Source organism: Salvelinus namaycush, chromosome 2 (assembly GCF_016432855.1).
Source record: "Salvelinus namaycush isolate Seneca chromosome 2, SaNama_1.0, whole genome shotgun sequence".
NCBI lineage: Eukaryota > Metazoa > Chordata > Actinopteri > Salmoniformes > Salmonidae > Salvelinus > Salvelinus namaycush.
Genome location: NC_052308.1, coordinates 42,788,180 through 42,805,806, shown reverse-complemented (window position 1 = coordinate 42,805,806; position 17,627 = coordinate 42,788,180).

The window sequence follows — 17,627 nt, the reverse complement described above, 5'->3', positions numbered from 1 at the left end:
GGGATGGTGCCAGGTTTCCTCCAGACGTGACGCTTGTCAGTCAGGCCAAAGAGTTCAATCTTGGTTTCATCAGACCAGAGAATCATGTTTCTCATTGTCTGGGAGTTCTTTAGGTGCCTTTTGGCAAACTCCAAGTGAGCTGTCATGTGCCTTTTACTGAGGAGTGGCTTCCGTCTGGCCACTCTACTATAAAGGCCTCAATGGTGGAGTTCTACAGAGATGATTGACCTTCTAGAGGTTCTCCCATCTCCACAGAGGAACTCTGAGCTCTGTCAGAGTGACCTCCCTGACCAAGGCCCTTCTCCCCCGATTTCTCAGTTTGGCCGGGAACTAGGAAGAATCTTGGTGGTTCCAAACTTCTTACATTAAAGAATGATGGAGGTCACTGGGTTCTTGGGGACCTTCAATGCTGCAGGAATTTTGTGGTACCCTTCCCCAGATCTGTGCCTTGACACAATCCTGTCTCGGCACTCTACAAACAATTCCTTTGACCTCATGGCTTGGTTTTACCTCTGACATGCACTGTCAACTGTGGGAGCTTATATAGACAATTGTCGTGGAAATTACCACCAGGGACACCTGAAGTCAATCTTAAATTAATCATTCTTTATTATCAGCAAGCTGGAGAGGTTCCAACAAACTTAATGCACCAAGTAGTACACATCTGTCAGGAGCTCTGCCGGGGCAGTCCCATTAGTTCTCTTATATACTGCTTCAACAGACAAGTTATATTTGCATGATTTAGCTTATTCATTATTAATTCATAATTAACGTTTGGTTAATGCATGTGACTGACCAATACCTCATGAGGCTTCTTCTCTCCAAGCTGAGACCTTGAAACTGAGACACCCGTTTCAGTTCTCAAAACAATGTTCTGGGCATACTACCAAATTGCTTATACTGATAGTGAGGATTCCTCCCAGGCACAATCAACCAGTCACTTGCATGAACCCAGTCTAATTGGTTATTGGAAAAGCACAAACATAACATGTTCCTTCACACAGGTGTGTGCTTTTCCAAATCATGCCCAATCATTTGAATTTACCACAGGTGGACTCCAATCAAGTTGTAGAAACATCTCAATGATGATAAATGGAAACAGGATGCACCTGAGCTCAATTTCGAGTCTCATAGCAAAGGGTCTGAATAATTATGTAAATAATGCATTTCTGTTTTTCATTTTTAATAAATGTGCAAACATTTCTACTAACCTGTTTTCACTTTGTCATTATGGGGTATTGTGCGTAGATTGATGAGGAAAACAATTATTTAATCAATTTTAGAATAAGGCTGCAATGTAACAAAATGTGGAAAAAGTCAGGGGATGTGAGTACTTTCCGAATGCACTGTACATGTAAACATGAGTAATAGTGACCAGTAGCAGGATAAATCAATAGATACTAATTAGCAGAAGCATAGATATGTGCGTGTGTGGTGTCAGTAAGAGTGACAGTGAAAGTGTATGTCTGAGTGGGTAGAGACTTGTGGTTCGGCATAGAGTCAGTGTGGATAGTCTGTGGGAGAGGGAGAGCAGTAGTTGTTAGCCATTTAACAGTCTTATGGCCAGGGGATAGAAGCTGTTTAGGAGTCTGTTGGTCTCAGCCTTGATGCACTGGTACTGCCTGCTGGATGAGACCATGGAGAACAGTCCATTTCTTGGGTGGCTGGAGTCTTTGGCAATTTCTCCGGCCTTTCTCAGACACCGCCTGACGTGAACGTCCTGGATGGCTGGGAGCTCACCGCCAGTGATGCACTGGGCCGCCGCACCACCCTCTGTAGGGCCTTGGTTGGATGGGCTATTTACAGATGGGCTGTGTACAGCTGCAGTGATCGGTAAGCTGCTCTGACAGCTGATGATTAAAGTTAGTGAGGGAGATAATAGTCTCCAACTTCAGTGATTTTTGCAATTCGTTCCAGTCATTGGTAGCAGAGAAATGGAAGGAAAGGCGGCAAAAGGAAGTGTTGGCTTTGGGGATGACAAGTGAAATATACCTGCTAGAGCGCGTACTACGGGTGGGTGCTGCTATGGTGACCAGTGAGCTGAGATAAGGCGGAGCTTTACCTAGCAAAGACTTATAGATGACCTTGAGCCAGTGGGTTTGGCGACGAATATGTAGCGAGGACCAGCCAACGAGAGCATACAGATCGCAGTGGTGAGTAGTTTATGGGGTTTTGGTGACAAAACGGATGGCACTCTGATAGACTGCATCCAATTTGCTGTGTAGAGTGTTGTAGGCTATTTTATAAATGACATCACCAAAGTCAAGGATCGGTAGGATAGTCAGTTTTACGAGGGTATGTTTGGCTGCATGAGTGAAGGAGGCTTTGTTGTGAAATATGAAGCCAATTCTAGATTTAATTTTGGATTGGAGATGCTTAATATGAGTCTGGAAAGAGAGTTTACAGTCTAGCCAGACACCTAGGTATTTGTAGTTGTCCACGTATTCTAGGTCAGAACCGTCCAGAGTAGTGATGCTAGTCGGGCGGGCGGGTGCGGGCAGTGAACGGTTGAAGAGCATGCATTTAGTTTGACTTGCATTTAAGAGCAGTTGGAAGCCAAGGAAGGAGTGTTGTATGGCATTGAAGCTCGTTTGGAGGTTTGTTAACACAGTGTCCAAAGAAGGGCCAGATGTATACAAAATGGTGTCGTCTGAGTAGGGGTGGATCAAAGAATCACCCGCAGCAAGAGCGACATCATTGATATATACAGAGAAAAGAGTCGGCCCGAGAATTGAACCCTGTGGCACCCCCATAGAGACTGCCAGAGGTCCAGACAACAGGCCCTCCGATTTGACACACTGAACTCTATCTGCGAAGTAGTTGGTGAACCAGGCGAGGCAGTCATTTGAGAAACCAAGGCTGCCGAGTCTGCCAATAAGAATACGGTAATTGACAAAGTCGAAAGCCTTGGCCAGGTCGATGAAGACGGCTGCACAGTACTGTCTTTTATCGATGGTAGTTATGATATTGTTAAGGACCTTGAGCGTGGCTGAGGTGCACCCGTGACCAGCTCGGAAACCGGATTGCATAGCGGAGAAGGTACGGTGGGATTCGAAATGGTCTGTGATCTGTTTGTTCACTTGGCTTTCGAAGACTTTAGAAAGGCAGGGCAGGATGGATATAGGTCTGTAACAGTTTGGGTCTAGAGTGTCTCCCCCTTTGAAGAGGGGGATGACCGCGGCCGCTTTCAAATCTTTAGGAATCTCGGACGATACGAAAGAGAGGTTGAACAGACTAGTAATAGGGGTTGCAACGATGGCGGCGGATCATTTTAGGAAGAGATGGTCCATATTGTCTAGCCCAGCTGATTTGTCGGGATCCAGATTTTGCAACTCTATTAGAACATCAGCTGTCTGGATTTGGGTGAAGGAGAAGCGGGGGGGGTGGGGGGCTTGGGCCAGTTGCCTCCGGAGGGTGCAGAGCTGTTGGCCGGGGTTGGGGTAGCCAGGTGGAAAGCATAACCAGCCGTAGAGAAATGCTTATTGAAATTTTTTAAGATGGTGAGGAAAGCACTTTTAAAGAACAACCAGGCATCCTGTACTGATGGGATGAGGTCAATATCCGTCTAGGATACCCGGGCCAGGTCGATTAGAAAGGCCTGCTTGCAGAAGTGTTTTTGGGAGCGTTTGACAGTGATGAGGGGTGGTAGTTTGACCGCGGACCCATAACAGAAGCAGGCAATGAGGCAGTGATCGCTGAGATCCTGGTTGAAAACAGCAGAGGTGTATTTAGAGGGCAAGTTGGTCAGGATGATATCTATGAGGAAGCCCATGTTTACGGATTTGGGGTTGTACCTGGTAGGTTCCTTGATCATTTGTGTGAGATTGAGGGCATCTAGCTTAGATTGTAGGACGGCCGGGGTGTTAAGCATATCCCAGTTTAGGTCACCTAACAGTACGAACTCTGACGATAGATGGGGGCAATCAATTCACATATGGTGTCCAGGGCACAGCTTGGCGCTGAGGGGGGTCCATAACAAGTGGCGACACTGAGGGACTTATTTCAGGAGAGATTCATTTTAAAAATTAGAAGCTCGAACTGTTTGGGCATAGACCTGAATAGTATGACAGAACTCTGCAGGCTATCTCTACAGTAGATTGCAACTCTGCCCCCTTTGCCAGTTCTATCTTGATGAAAAATGTTGTAATTGGGGAGGGAAATTTCTGAATTTTTGGTGGCCTTCCTAAGCCAGGACTCAGACACGGCTAGGACATCAGGGTTGGCGGAGTGTGGTAAAGCAGTGAATAAAGCAAACTTAGGGAGGAGGCTTCTTATGTTAACATGCATGAACCCAAGACTTTTACGGTTACAGAAGTCAACAAATGAGAGCGCCTGGGGACACACAGGACCTGGGTTAACCTCTACATCACCAGAGGAACAGAGGAGGAGTAGGATGAGGGTACGGCTAAAGGCTATAAGAACTGGTTGTCTAGTGCATTGGGAACAGAGTATAAAAGGAGCAGATCTCTGCGCGTGGTAGGATAGATTTAGGGCATAATGTACAGACAAGGGTATGGTAGGGTGCGAGTACAGTGGAGAAAAACCTAGGCATTGAGTGACGATGAAAGAGGTTGCATCTCTGTGTCACGTCCTGACCATAGAAAGCCTTTATTTTCTATGGTAGAGTAGGTCAGGGCGTGACTAGGGGTTTAGTCTAGTTTATATTTTCTATGTGGGGTTCTAGTTTGTTTTTTCTATGTTGGTGTTTTAGTATGATTCCCAATTAGAGGCAGCTGGCTATCGGTGTCTCTAATTGGGGATCATACTTAAGTAACATTTTTTCCCACTTGTGTTATGGGATATTGTTTGGCGTTAGTGCACTTTGCACCGCTGTAGTCACGGTTTGTTCGTTTATTGTTTTGTTAAGTTTCACTATTAATAAAGCATGTGGAACTCTACATTCGCTGCGCCTTGGTCCATCTCTACACCTGACCATGACACTCTGGAGGTGCCAGTTAAGCTGGGTTCGGTCTTCGCATGTGTGGGGGGTGGGGCAAAGGAGCTATCTGAGGCATGTTGAGCGGGACTTGGGGCTCCGCAGTAAAATAAAACAATGAGAGCTACCCTAAACAACAGTGTACAAGGCATATTGACATTAGAGAGAGGCATAAAGAAATCACAGGTGTTGATTGGGAGAGTTGGGTAAGACAACAATGAGTAAATGGCGATGAATGGGCAGAGAGGGTCAGTTAGCTACACACAGGGCCTGAGTTCGAGGCTGGGGCCGACAGATAAACAAAATGAAGTACCGTGTTAATGAACAGCTCTTGACTTGAAGCTCTTGACCCTCTCCACTGCAGACCCGTCGATGTTTCCTGTAGTCCACGTTCAGCTACTTGGTCTTGCTGACGTTGAGGGAGAGGTTGTTGTCCTGGCACCATACTGCCACGTCTCTGACCTCCTCCCTGTAGGCTGTCTCATCGTGTGTGTGTGTGTGTGTCTCCGTCACCAGATCTCAACCCAACTGAACCCAAAAACACCAAATTATGGAATTTGGTGTCGCATCCCTCCAATAGAGTTCCAGACAATTGTGGAATCTATGCCAAGACACTTTGAAGCTGTTCTGGCGGCTCGTGGTGACCCAACGTCCTATTAAGATACTTTATGTTGGTGTTTCCTTTGTTTTGGCAGTTACCTACATATAGGTACTTAGTTTTATTAGTTGTATTAGTTTTAGCAGTAGTTTTATTAGTTGGTCAATTCGATTGTGGGTCTATTAAATGAATTAGACAGTAGCTAGTTGCCATGTTATTCTTGTTACTAAGTATTGTTTTGTTTATCTTGAAAATCAGATGATGCATCTCAAGAGAGTTCATACTGCACAATTTCAAATACTTTTTTTTTTATAACTTTGGTGCGATTGTTCACAACTAAGCACAAAAACCTAAACAGAGCATCAAAATGGCTAATTTTCAATTGACTGAGTACAACAAACAAAGTCACTTGTTCACTGCACCAAACCACTCTTTCAATTTGGATAGATATTCAATCTAAGTATCTCTGAATGGCACACATAATGGCACACATAAGCCATGTCTCAAGGCTTAAAAATCCTTCTTTAACCTATCTCCTCCCCTTCATCTACAGTACACTCATTGAAGGGGATTTAACAGGTGACATCAATAAGGGATCATAGCTTTCACCTGGATTCACCTGATCAGTCATGGAAAGAGCAGGTGTTCCTAATGTTTTGTACACTCAGAATATATAGGCATAAATACTACATCATCATTCTCCATCAGCCAGTGTGCTTCCATAGGACAAAGTGGAAAGAGGAACTGTAGTGTTGTGTGCAATGCACTGCGGAAATACCTGGGTTGCACAGGAGGTTGGTGGCACATTAATTGTGGAGGACGGGCTCATAGTAACGGCTGGAACGGAATTAATGGAATGGTAATCGAACTCATCAAACACATGATTTCCATGGGTTTGATACCATTCCAATTACTCCATTCCAGCCATTGTTATGAGCCTTCCTCCCCTCAGCAGCCTCCTGTGAACAATATATACCATTCATTATTTGAATTTCATTGATACATTGTAAGCTGATTAATTTTGTCAAGCAGAGAGACAGGTGATAGTGTATCAGTTGACAAGTCACGTAGAAAAGGTGATCTTGTACAATGTTGCATGGGGCAGAAAAGGCTTAAAACACCTTGCTATGTTTTTACAGTAGCCAACTGCTTTACAATACCCCTATTTATGATGATTTGTCCTACGTATGTACTGTACAAGAATAATGATACTGTAATACTGGCATAATTCTCAACATGCTCACAACCTGCCATTGGATACAAAAAATGATTATTGCATGTCAAGTTAAAATCAAATACTGTACGGGAAATTATATTTACCATCTACTATTCTTTCTATTCAGCACTTCAAAAAGAACAGTTTTGAAATGTGTATATAATATGTTTTGCTATTGGATTAAATGGTAGTTAAAATGACAAGATGGGGAGCCTATCATTCATTATCTGATGTATTGGTAATGGTCTACTTCTTAGACTTAGATTTTGCATGAATAACTCAGGGGTGAAAGATGTTTGAAAACCCAACAAATGCATAATAAAAGGTTCTGAACATAAGATAGGGGGAATTACAAGTGTTACCAGTTTAGAGTTGTGTACTCTTTGAACTCCCGTCACATACAGTATGTTACCGAGGTCAACACATCACCCATTTCTACATTGAGTAGGGTATAGCAAGAGTATGGCAGTATTCCACCAGCCACGTATTGTAATAAAATTGCACGAGACTCAAGCCATGGACCAGTGGATACCCAACTGACCCATTTTGTTTCCGTTTTCAGAAGTGGCCCTTGAGCATGACAGGTGTGCAGTACATTAATCCATAAAAGCTAGTGCTACCCTGTACCATATATAAACAGATGCAATAGCTCAGTGATCTCATTGTAATTGCTTTGGGAGAAAGAACTGATAGATGCATTGAAAATAAATTGTTCCCTTTATGCAGCGTTGACTTGGAGAACCATGCAGGCTTCATGAGTCCAGAGGACTCCACTCTGCCTAACAGTATACCCAAGTGTATTTATTTAGCGTTTCACAAAGCATGCTTGGCAATTGTAAATTCCTCCTGTTGAAAGAAATGTGTGATTAGAATGAAACTTGAATTGTTATTTGTGTATATAGTACATTAGATAATTACACAAAATTAGTTGTTGAGGGTTGTTGAGAGGGAAACTGGTCAAACGGGGTATCTAGGCATTTGTGGGACCTGTGCGTATCTAGGCATTTGTGGGACCTGGAGAAATGATTTTGGTGGCATATGTAGGGCCTGGGTAGCAGGGTTACGGGAATGAGTGTGTTTTGTGGTTGGAGCTGCAGTTGAAATAGTGGTTGGGGGTGTTGTTGGGACAGAGGGTTGTTGAAGGGGACACTGATGGAAATGGTACTGGGGAAAGGGCCATAATGGTATCCCTGGTATACGTACGGGTATCCAGGTGTTAGTGGTCGTTAACAGGTGCAGGTGCCTGGGTCGTGAGTTCAGGGATTATGGGGGTTAGGGGTAGGGGGAGTAAGAGTGGGTTCAACAGGAGATGTTGACACAGGCATGGCTTTCTGGCCAGGGTGATGAGAAAAATAATGGTATTTGGGGTAACTGGGCTGCTGAGGGAGTAGCCTTGCTGTCAGCAGGAGAGGATGGAGAGGGAGGGAGTGTAGTAGCTGCAGTGGTGGTTGGTGCAGCAGTGGTTTGAGGGGGGCCTGCAGGGCAGGAGACTGTGAGCTCCCCATCAACCGAAGGCATAGACCAGCAAACACTCATCATCCTGAGGGGGAAAAAACAGTGGTGTAAAGTAACTAAGTAAAAATACTTTGAAGTACTACTTAAATCGTTTTTGGTGGGTATCTGTACTTTACTTTGCTATTTGTATTTATTTAACTTTTATTTAGTCAGGGGAAACCCATTGAGACCAGGGTCTCATTTTCAAAGGTGCCCTGAGCACAGCAGTACAACAGTACAACAACGTTCAACATTACAACCACAACAATCTCTTCATCGCTGGCATACCCGACACCCCTACGAGCTCTGGGGGCCCATGCACCTGTCATTGCTTTTTTTGTTTATGTCATGAATAATTTTGACAGTAACGCTCAAAAGTAATTAATTCATAAACCGTTTTAATTTCCATATCTACTAGGAAGCTAAGTGTTTGTTTCTTCGGCTTCAGGAATGTGACTGAAAAAGTGCCCCAGGTCTTTAATTCTTGACGCACGGATCCCTTTAGCGGGATCATTTCACCAACAACCGCTGAATTGCAGAGCGCCAAATACAAAAACAATTGCTAAAAATATTTATAATCATCAAATCACAAGTGCAATATAGCAAAACACAGCTTAGCTTGTTGTTAATCCACCTGTCGTGTCAGATTTTGAAAATATGCTTTACAGCGAAAGCAATCCAAGCGTTTGTGTGAGTTTATCAATCACTAGACAAAACATTAAGAACACCTAGCAGCCATGTAGATTGGTCACGAAAGCCGGAAAAGCAATAAAATGAATCGCTTACCTTTGATGATCTTCGGATGTTTGCACTCACGAGACTCCCAGTTACACAATAAATGTTCCTTTTGTTCGATAAAGATTATTTTTATATAAAAAAAACTCAATTTGTTTGGCGCGTTATGTTCAGTATTCCACAGCCTTTGGCAGATCATCAAGGCTTGACGAATAGTATCCGTAAAGTTCGTAGAAACATGTCAAACGTTTTTAATAATCAATCTTCAGGTTGTTTTTAACATCAATAATCGATAATATTTCAACCGGACTGTAAACTATTCAATACTGGAGAGAAAGAAAATGTCGAGCAACGAGTGTCGCGCGCATCAACTAATGGAGGGACATCTGTGTATCCACTGACCCGTTTTGATAAGTCTCGCTCATTTTTCAAAATAAAAGCTTGAAACTATGTCTAAAGACTGTTCACACCCTGAGGAAGCCACAGGAAAATTAATCTGGTTGATATCCCTTTAAATGGACGAAAGGCAGGCAATGGAAGTGATTTTTCAAAATAAGAGTCACTTCTTGGTTGGATTTCCTGTTCTGTTATACTCACAGACAATATTTTGACAGTTTTGGAAACTTTAGAGTGTTTTCTATCCTACTCTGTCAATTATATGCATATTCTAGCATCTGGACCTGAGAAATAGGCAGCTTACAATGGGAACGTTATTTTTCCAAACATAAAAATTCTGCCCCCTAGCTTCAAGAGTTTTTTTTTTTTTAAATCACTGATTCAAATGATAAGGGGGATATCGGTTTACAAATGCCGTGGTCAAGGCTGAAACGACGCCAATGCAATGAGTGGAGCTTACTTGGGTGTTCAGAAAGCTCATATCAGACGGAGAGCCTTATGCTTCTTATGTAGTTGTTTGAGTTTTAGTTAAGAAAGCGATCTCTTCGCAGAAACGACAGGTACAGGGATGGTATAAACAGCTTGATTGTCGATGCAACATCAGGGAATCTGTGCAGAAGGGAGGAGTGCTTCAAATACAGCAGTTCTGCAACATCTTTAATTGAGCCTCTCGTTCTCCTTAATTGCCGTGCTCAAAATGTTACGAAAATAGATTAACTGTATAGGAAGCTCTGGGGGCAGGTTGTCTAGATACTGGACAGCCAATAAATTGGCAGATGCAAACAAATTATAATATTTTGTGGACAATAGTTATTGAGTGCTTGAACAAAAAAAGCGGTTTGCGTTTTTCATTCATGCTGGTAAACCGGCGTTTGTGTTGTGTGGTTACGATATCAACAGTCCATTATCGCTGGTATGTCTTGGCATGCATCATTCAAGCCTAAGTTTAAAGACAATGTCTCAGGCAAGATTGTCGCAGCTGAAGACGGTATTTAGCTATAGATAGTACACGGTATAATGAAACAATCCCTAGTAAGCTGTGTTTTGAGGGTGGGCTGACTGTATTATTTGGCATTAATAGACTGGTTTTAAGCACAATAACTTTCTATCCAAGCTGGGAGGGAGCGCGAGGACGGCTCATGTCATGCAGGTTCAGGTAGCCTATACAGGACAGCTGTATATTGTGAAATATCAGTTGGTAGCTGGTTAGTATTCTGGTTAATATTTGACAATGTGCAATGTTTGCATTTTCAACTTTAACTACTGAAAAAGTAATTGCGTTAATGCCACCAGTCAGCAGTCTAAAAGTGCAGCATTGTGACACCGTGTATAGCTTCTGGGTCTGAAGTTCAAATGTATGCAGATGATACAGTGATATATGTGCATGCAAAGAGCAAACAACAAGCTACACAAGAACTCACTACTGTAATGGTCCAGGTTACAAAGTGGCTCAGTGACTCGTGTTTGCATCTCAATGTGAAAAAAACTGCATGTTCTTCACAAAGAGGGCAACAGATGCTACTGAGCCAGATGTCTATGTGTCAGGGGAGAAGCTCCAGGTGGTATCTGATTTTAAGTACCTTGGCATCATACTTGATTCCAACCTCTCTTTTAAAAAGCATGTGAAAAAGGTAATTCAGATAACCAAATTCAAGCTAGCTAATTTCCGATTTATACGAAATTGTTTGACTACAGAGGTAGCAAAAATGTACTTCAAATCTATGATACTCCCCCACTTAACATACTGCTTGACTAGTTGGGCCCAAGCTTGCTGTACAACATTAAAACCTATTCAGTCTGTCTACAAACAGGCTCTCAAAGTGCTTGATAGGATAGGAAGCCCAATAGCCATCATCACTGTTACATCCTCAGAAAGGATGAGCTCCTGAGTTGGGAAAATCTTGTGCAATACACCGACGCATGTCTTGTATTCAAGATCCTAAATGGCCTGGCTCCCCCTCCACTCAGTATTTTTGTTAAACAGAAAACCCAAACATATGGCAGAAGATCCACAAGGTCTGCCATGAGAGGTGACTGTATAGTTCCCTTAAGGAAAAGCACCTTTAGTAAATCCGCTTTCTCTGTGAGAGCTTCCCATGTCTGGAATACACTGCCATCAGACACACATAACTGCACCACATATCACACTTTCACAAAATGCATGAAGACATGGCTAAAGGTCAATCAGATTTGTGAACATAATCCCTAGCTGTGTATTGCCGCTTTCCATGTTGTCTGTTGTCTGTAGCTTGTGAGTTGTGTTAGACCACTGTGCCACTCGGGAGCCCCTAAAGACAAATGCTTAATTTGTAAATTATGTCTGAGTGTTAGTGTCCCCAGCTATCCAGGAATAAAACAAATAAAATAAAAAAGACAATCGCGCTGTCTGGTTTTCTTAATATAAGGAACTTTAAATTATATATAGCATTTACATAGGTGTATTTTAGCAAATACAATTACTTTTGATATATTTAAAACCAAATACGTTTAGACTTTTACTCAAGTAGTATTTTACTGGGTGACTTCCATTTTTACTTGAGTCATTTTCTATTAAGGTATCTTTAATTTTACTCAAGTATGCCAATTGGGTACTTTTTCCACCACTGTAAACTGGTGATCATCACTTACTCTTACTCCAGAGAATGGGAGCGTTCAATCGGATCCCTTTTGTCAAGTCGGTGACCAACATCTTTCGAAGTTTGTTGTACTATGGGATAAAAATTGTCTGACTTGCGCCAACATGAACTTTACAACAATCATGTGATCAAAGGTCAGGATGTTTTGACTGCAGTCAACTTTCTGCTCGACACCAGCTGCAACTACTGGCCAACGTCTGCATTGTGGGAGGCATTATTTGGCACAACTAATCATTCAAATGTTTTTGTTTGACTCAAGCGAACGGGACCAAAGACATGACTAATCAGGAAGCAACTTTGCCGCGAATAATATGTATACGGTGGATATGGTCATGGATGCCGGCCACAGAAGCAGTGGCAGGACATAGTTACCACCTTGTATGAGAGAGAATAAAGCATTTGAGTGGCATTATGCTAGTCCTGTGAATGTGGTATAATGACCAATATGAATAGAGGCTCATCTTTTATAAATAAGTAAAAGTTAGTGAGCTTTCATGGAGGAAACGTCACCTGTTGTGTGACATGGCAGCCTTGGTATGGTGCAACAAACATCACATATCTGCGTGACCTATTCACAGAGAAGCCACAGTGAGTTGGCATCCGGAACAGGGGAAGAACAGGAGACCCATCACCTGCACAAGACAGAAATACCTCAGGCTCACCCCCAACTCATTTGGGTCACAGAATTTACCTGCATCAGCTAGATCAGTGTTTAATATATATATATACATATATATAATGTGGAGCTCTCCCCCTTTGACCTTAAGGGTCATTGCTTCGTTGCTGTTACTGATGGCCCCATGCGCTGGAGTTTAGCATCCAACTGGTGCCATTCTGGGGAAAAAAACGAATTAACAGGATCTGTAAAGGCTCAAACATTTTCCTTCTTTAAAGGGGCAATCTGTGATTCAAACGACAAAGTTTGGCACCTTGCCACTTTCTTGGTAAACAGCTGAGGTATGGCACTGGACCAGGGCCGGATTACCAAACAGGCAGGTAAGGCACGTGCCCTGGGGCCTCCTGTGCCAGGGTTCCCAACCTCTGAGGGATCCCCAGATAGCAGGGCCTCCCCAGATAGCATATGAACACATCAGTTGAGGGCCCCCTGGATGTCGGGTCCTAAGCCATGGCAAAATGTGTAGAATTGGAGGAAATTTGCTTTAAACTGCACTATTCTCTCTCGGCCTCATAGCAAAATGTGTCGAGTATCATGAGATTAGCTGTAAAATTTCCCATGGCAAAATACTGTATGTAGAATTGCAGGAAGTTTATTCCTACACAGTAAAAAAAAAAATGTAACCAGTTGTGGGTGTCACTTTTCGAAAGAACATTTTTCTAATGTTATTTATTTTAAATTTAGCAGGAGAAACTCTTGGAGATGCATCATCTCTTTTTCAGGAGTGTCCCACATTTAAAAAATCGAAATAAATACTTAGTGACAAGAATAATATGGCAACTACTAATGACTGACCATCCATGAGATCAAAATGATAGTTCTATTCAGGTGTTGAAGCTATACAGCATTTTCGTATTAGGCTACATGATTTACAAACAAATCGAGTAAAACAAGCATATATTTTTGGTTCTGGGGTTAAACAGTTTAACTAAGCTCATATATCTATTCCAAATTGCCCCTTTATTTGGAACACAATTATTTTAGTGAAAAAAATGTGGCCTTGTGACTTACCTTGAGATGCAGGTTGGTCGGCCTGATAACCAGCCTCAAATGCAAATGTCAGAGATCAGTTTTGAGTTTTAATGCTGTCACGATCGTCTTGATAAGAGAGAGAGGACCAAGGCGCAGCGCGTGAAAAATACATCTTCTTTTAATGAAGGAAAAAACAAACACTTACAAAATGAACAAAACAAACGATCGTGAAGCTAAACCGAACTAAGTGCACACATGCAACATAGAACATAGACAATTACCCACAAAAGCCTACTGCCTATGGCTGCCTTAAATATGGCTCCCAATCAGAGACAATGAATGACAGCTGTCTCTGATTGAGAACCAATCTAGGCAGCCATAGACATAACTAGACAACTACACTCTTCTCTGCCCCATACACATACAACACCCCTAGACACTACAAAACATATACATTCCCCATGTCACACCCTGACCTAACTAAAAAACATAAAGAAAACAAAGAATCCTAAGGTCAGGGCGTGACAGTACCCCCCCCCCAAAAGGTGCGGACTCTCCGCACAACCTGAAATAGAAAGGGGAGGGTCCGGGGTGGGCCCCATCATGGCGGCGGCTCGGGTGCGGGACGTGGCCCCCACTCCACCATTGTCAATACCCGCTTTGGTAGCCTCCAAATGGCCACCCTCCAAATTAACCCCACCGGACTAAGGGGCAGCTCCGGACTGAAGGACGGCGGCTCCGGACTGAAGGACGGCGGCTCCGGACTGAAGGACGGCGGCTCCGGACTGAAGGACGGCGGCTCCGGACTGAAGGACGGCGGCTCCGGACTGAGGGACGGCGGCTCCGGACTGGATGGCGGATCCTGGCTGGCTGGCTCTGGCGGATCCTGGCTGGATGACGGCTCTGGCGGATCCTGGCTGGATGACGGCTCTGGCTGGTCATGGCTGGATGACGGCTCTGGCTGGTCATGGCTGGATGACGGCTCTGGCTGGTCATGGCTGGATGACGGCTCTGGCTGGTCATGGCTGGATGACGGCTCTGGCTGGTCATGGCTGGATGACGGCTCTGGCTGGTCATGGCTGGATGACGGCTCTGGCTGGTCATGGCTGGATGACGGCTCTGGCTGGTCATGGCTGGATGACGGCTCTGGCTGGTCATGGCTGGCTGACGGCTCTGGCTGGTCATGGCTGGCTGACGGCTCTGGCTGGTCATGGCTGGCTGACGGCTCTGGCTGGTCATGGCTGGCTGACGGCTCTGGCTGGTCATGGCTGGCTGACGGCTCTGGCTGGTCATGGCTGGCTGACGGCTCTGGCTGGTCATGGCTCACTGACGGCTCTGGCTGGTCATGGCTCACTGACGGCTCTGGCTGGTCATGGCTCACTGACGGCTCTGGCTGGTCATGGCTCACTGACGGCTCTGGCTGGTCATGGCTCACTGTCTGGCGGAAGGCTCTGGCGGAAGGCTCTGACTGATCCTGTCTGGCAGAAGGCTCTGGCTGATCCTGTCTGGCAGAAGGCTCTGGCTGATCCTGTCTGGCAGAAGGCTCTGGCTGATCCTGTCTGGCAGAAGGCTCTGGCTGATCCTGTCTGGCAGAAGGCTCTGGCTGATCCTGTCTGGCGGACGGCTCTGGCTGATCCTGTCTGGCGGACGGCTCTGGCTGATCCTGTCTGGCGGACGGCTCTAGCGGCTCCTGTCTGGCGGACGGCTCTAGCGGCTCCTGTCTGGCGGACGGCTCTAGCGGCTCCTGTCTGGCGGACGGCTCTAGCGGCTCCTGTCTGGCGGACGGCTCTAGCGGCTCCTGTCTGGCGGACGGCTCTGTAGGCTCATGGCAGACGGGCGGCTTTTCAGGCTCAGTACCGACGGGCAGTTCATGCGCCGCTGGGCAGGCGGGCAGTTCAGGCGCCGCTGGGCAGACGGCAGACTCTGGCCGGCTGAGACGCACTGTAGGCCTGGTGCGTGGTGCCGGAACTGGAGGTACCGGGCTAAGGACACGCACCTTCAGGCTAGTGCGGGGAACAACAAACAGGGCACACTGGACTCTCAAGGCGTACTATAGGCCTGGTGCGTGGTACCGGCACTGGTGGTACCGGGCTGAGGGCACGCACATCAGGGCGAGTACGGGGAGAAGGAACAGTGCGTACAGGGCTCTGGAAACGCACAGGAGGCTTGATGCGTGGTGCCGGAACTGGAGGCACTGGGCTGGATACACGCACCACAGGGAGAGTGCATGGAGGAGGAACAGGGCTCTGGAGACACACTGGAAGCCTGGTGCGTGGTGTAGGCACTGGTGGTACTGGGCTGGAGCGGGGAGATGGCGCCGGAAATACCGGACCGTGCAGGCGTACTGGCTCCCTTGAGCACTGAGCCTGCCCAACCTTACCTGGTTGTATGCTCCCCGTCGCCCGACCAGTGCAGGGAGGTGAGGTGGAATAACCCGCACCGGGCTATGTAGGCGAACCGGGGACACCATGCGTAAGGCTGGTGCCATGTAAGCCGGCCCGAGGAGACGCACTGGTGGCCAGATGCGTTGGACCGGCTTCATGACATCCGGCTCAACGCTCAATCTAGCCCGGCCGATACGTGGAGCTGGAATGTACCGAACCGATACGTGGAGCTGGAATGTACCGAACTGGGCTATGCACTCGTACAGGAGACACCATGCGCTCTACTGCGTAACACGGTGTCTGCCCGTACTCTCACTCACCACGGTAAGTACAGGGAGTAGGCGCAGGTCTCCTACCTGACTTCGCCACTCTCCCTTTAAGCCCCCCCCCCCCCAAGACATTTTTGGGGTTTACTCACAGGCTTCCTTGCTAGTCGCGTACCCTCATAACTCCGGTTCCTCTCTCCGGTTGCCTCTGCTCTCCTAATCGCCTCCAGCTGTTCCCATGGGAGGCGATCTCTTCCAGCTCGGATCTCCTCCCATGTGTAGCAACCCTTGCCGTCCAAAACATCCTCCCATGTCCACGAGTCCTGGTTTCTTTGCCGCTGTTGTTGGTTCCTCTCACGCTGCTTGATCCATGGTTGGTGGGTAGTTCTGTCACGATCGTCTTGATAAGAGAGAGAGGACCAAGGCGCAGCGCGTGAAAAATACATCTTCTTTTAATGAAGGAAAAAACAAACACTTACAAAATGAACAAAACAAACGATCGTGAAGCTAAACCGAACTAAGTGCACACATGCAACATAGAACATAGACAACTACCCACAAAAGCCTACTGCCTATGGCTGCCTTAAATATGGCTCCCAATCAGAGACAATGAATGACAGCTGTCTCTGATTGAGAACCAATCTAGACAGCCATAGACATAACTAGACAACTACACTCTTCTCTGCCCCATACACATACAACACCCCTAGACACTACAAAACATATACATTCCCCATGTCACACCCTGACCTAACTAAAAAACATAAAGAAAACAAAGAATCCTAAGGCCAGGGCGTGACAAATGCTGTCAGATGCGGCCGATTCATCGTTGGTGCTACCGGGACCTACACTTCTCAGTTGGCCGGAACGGACATTCAATTTTGGCATCTTTTGGCACAGGAATGCTTGCGTCTTGTGGGTCCGGCTTAGAACAGAGCTCAGCGTCGCTGTCACCATAAAGTACAATAAAGGATGTTTCCACGACATCCCACTTTTTCACATGCTGGCGCGCACAAAATTTGGTGTAATTTAGCTAGTTTGTATGAACAGACTGAGGGCTCTGCTAGAAGTTGCCCCACATTTAAACCGCTTTCCTAATTGATGTTGTTGTGCCCTTGAGCAAGGCACTTAACCCCCCACAAAAACATCTCCCCGGGAGCCCAGTGTGGCAGACCCCGCACCTCTCCAAAACCTGTACAGTATGTGTTTTCTTTCGGAGGGGTTGGGTTAAAAGCGGTAGTAAAATTTCAGGTTGGCCCTTGTGTGCAATTGACCAATAAAGTGATCTTAATCGTACTCTTTTACTGAAATTCATAAT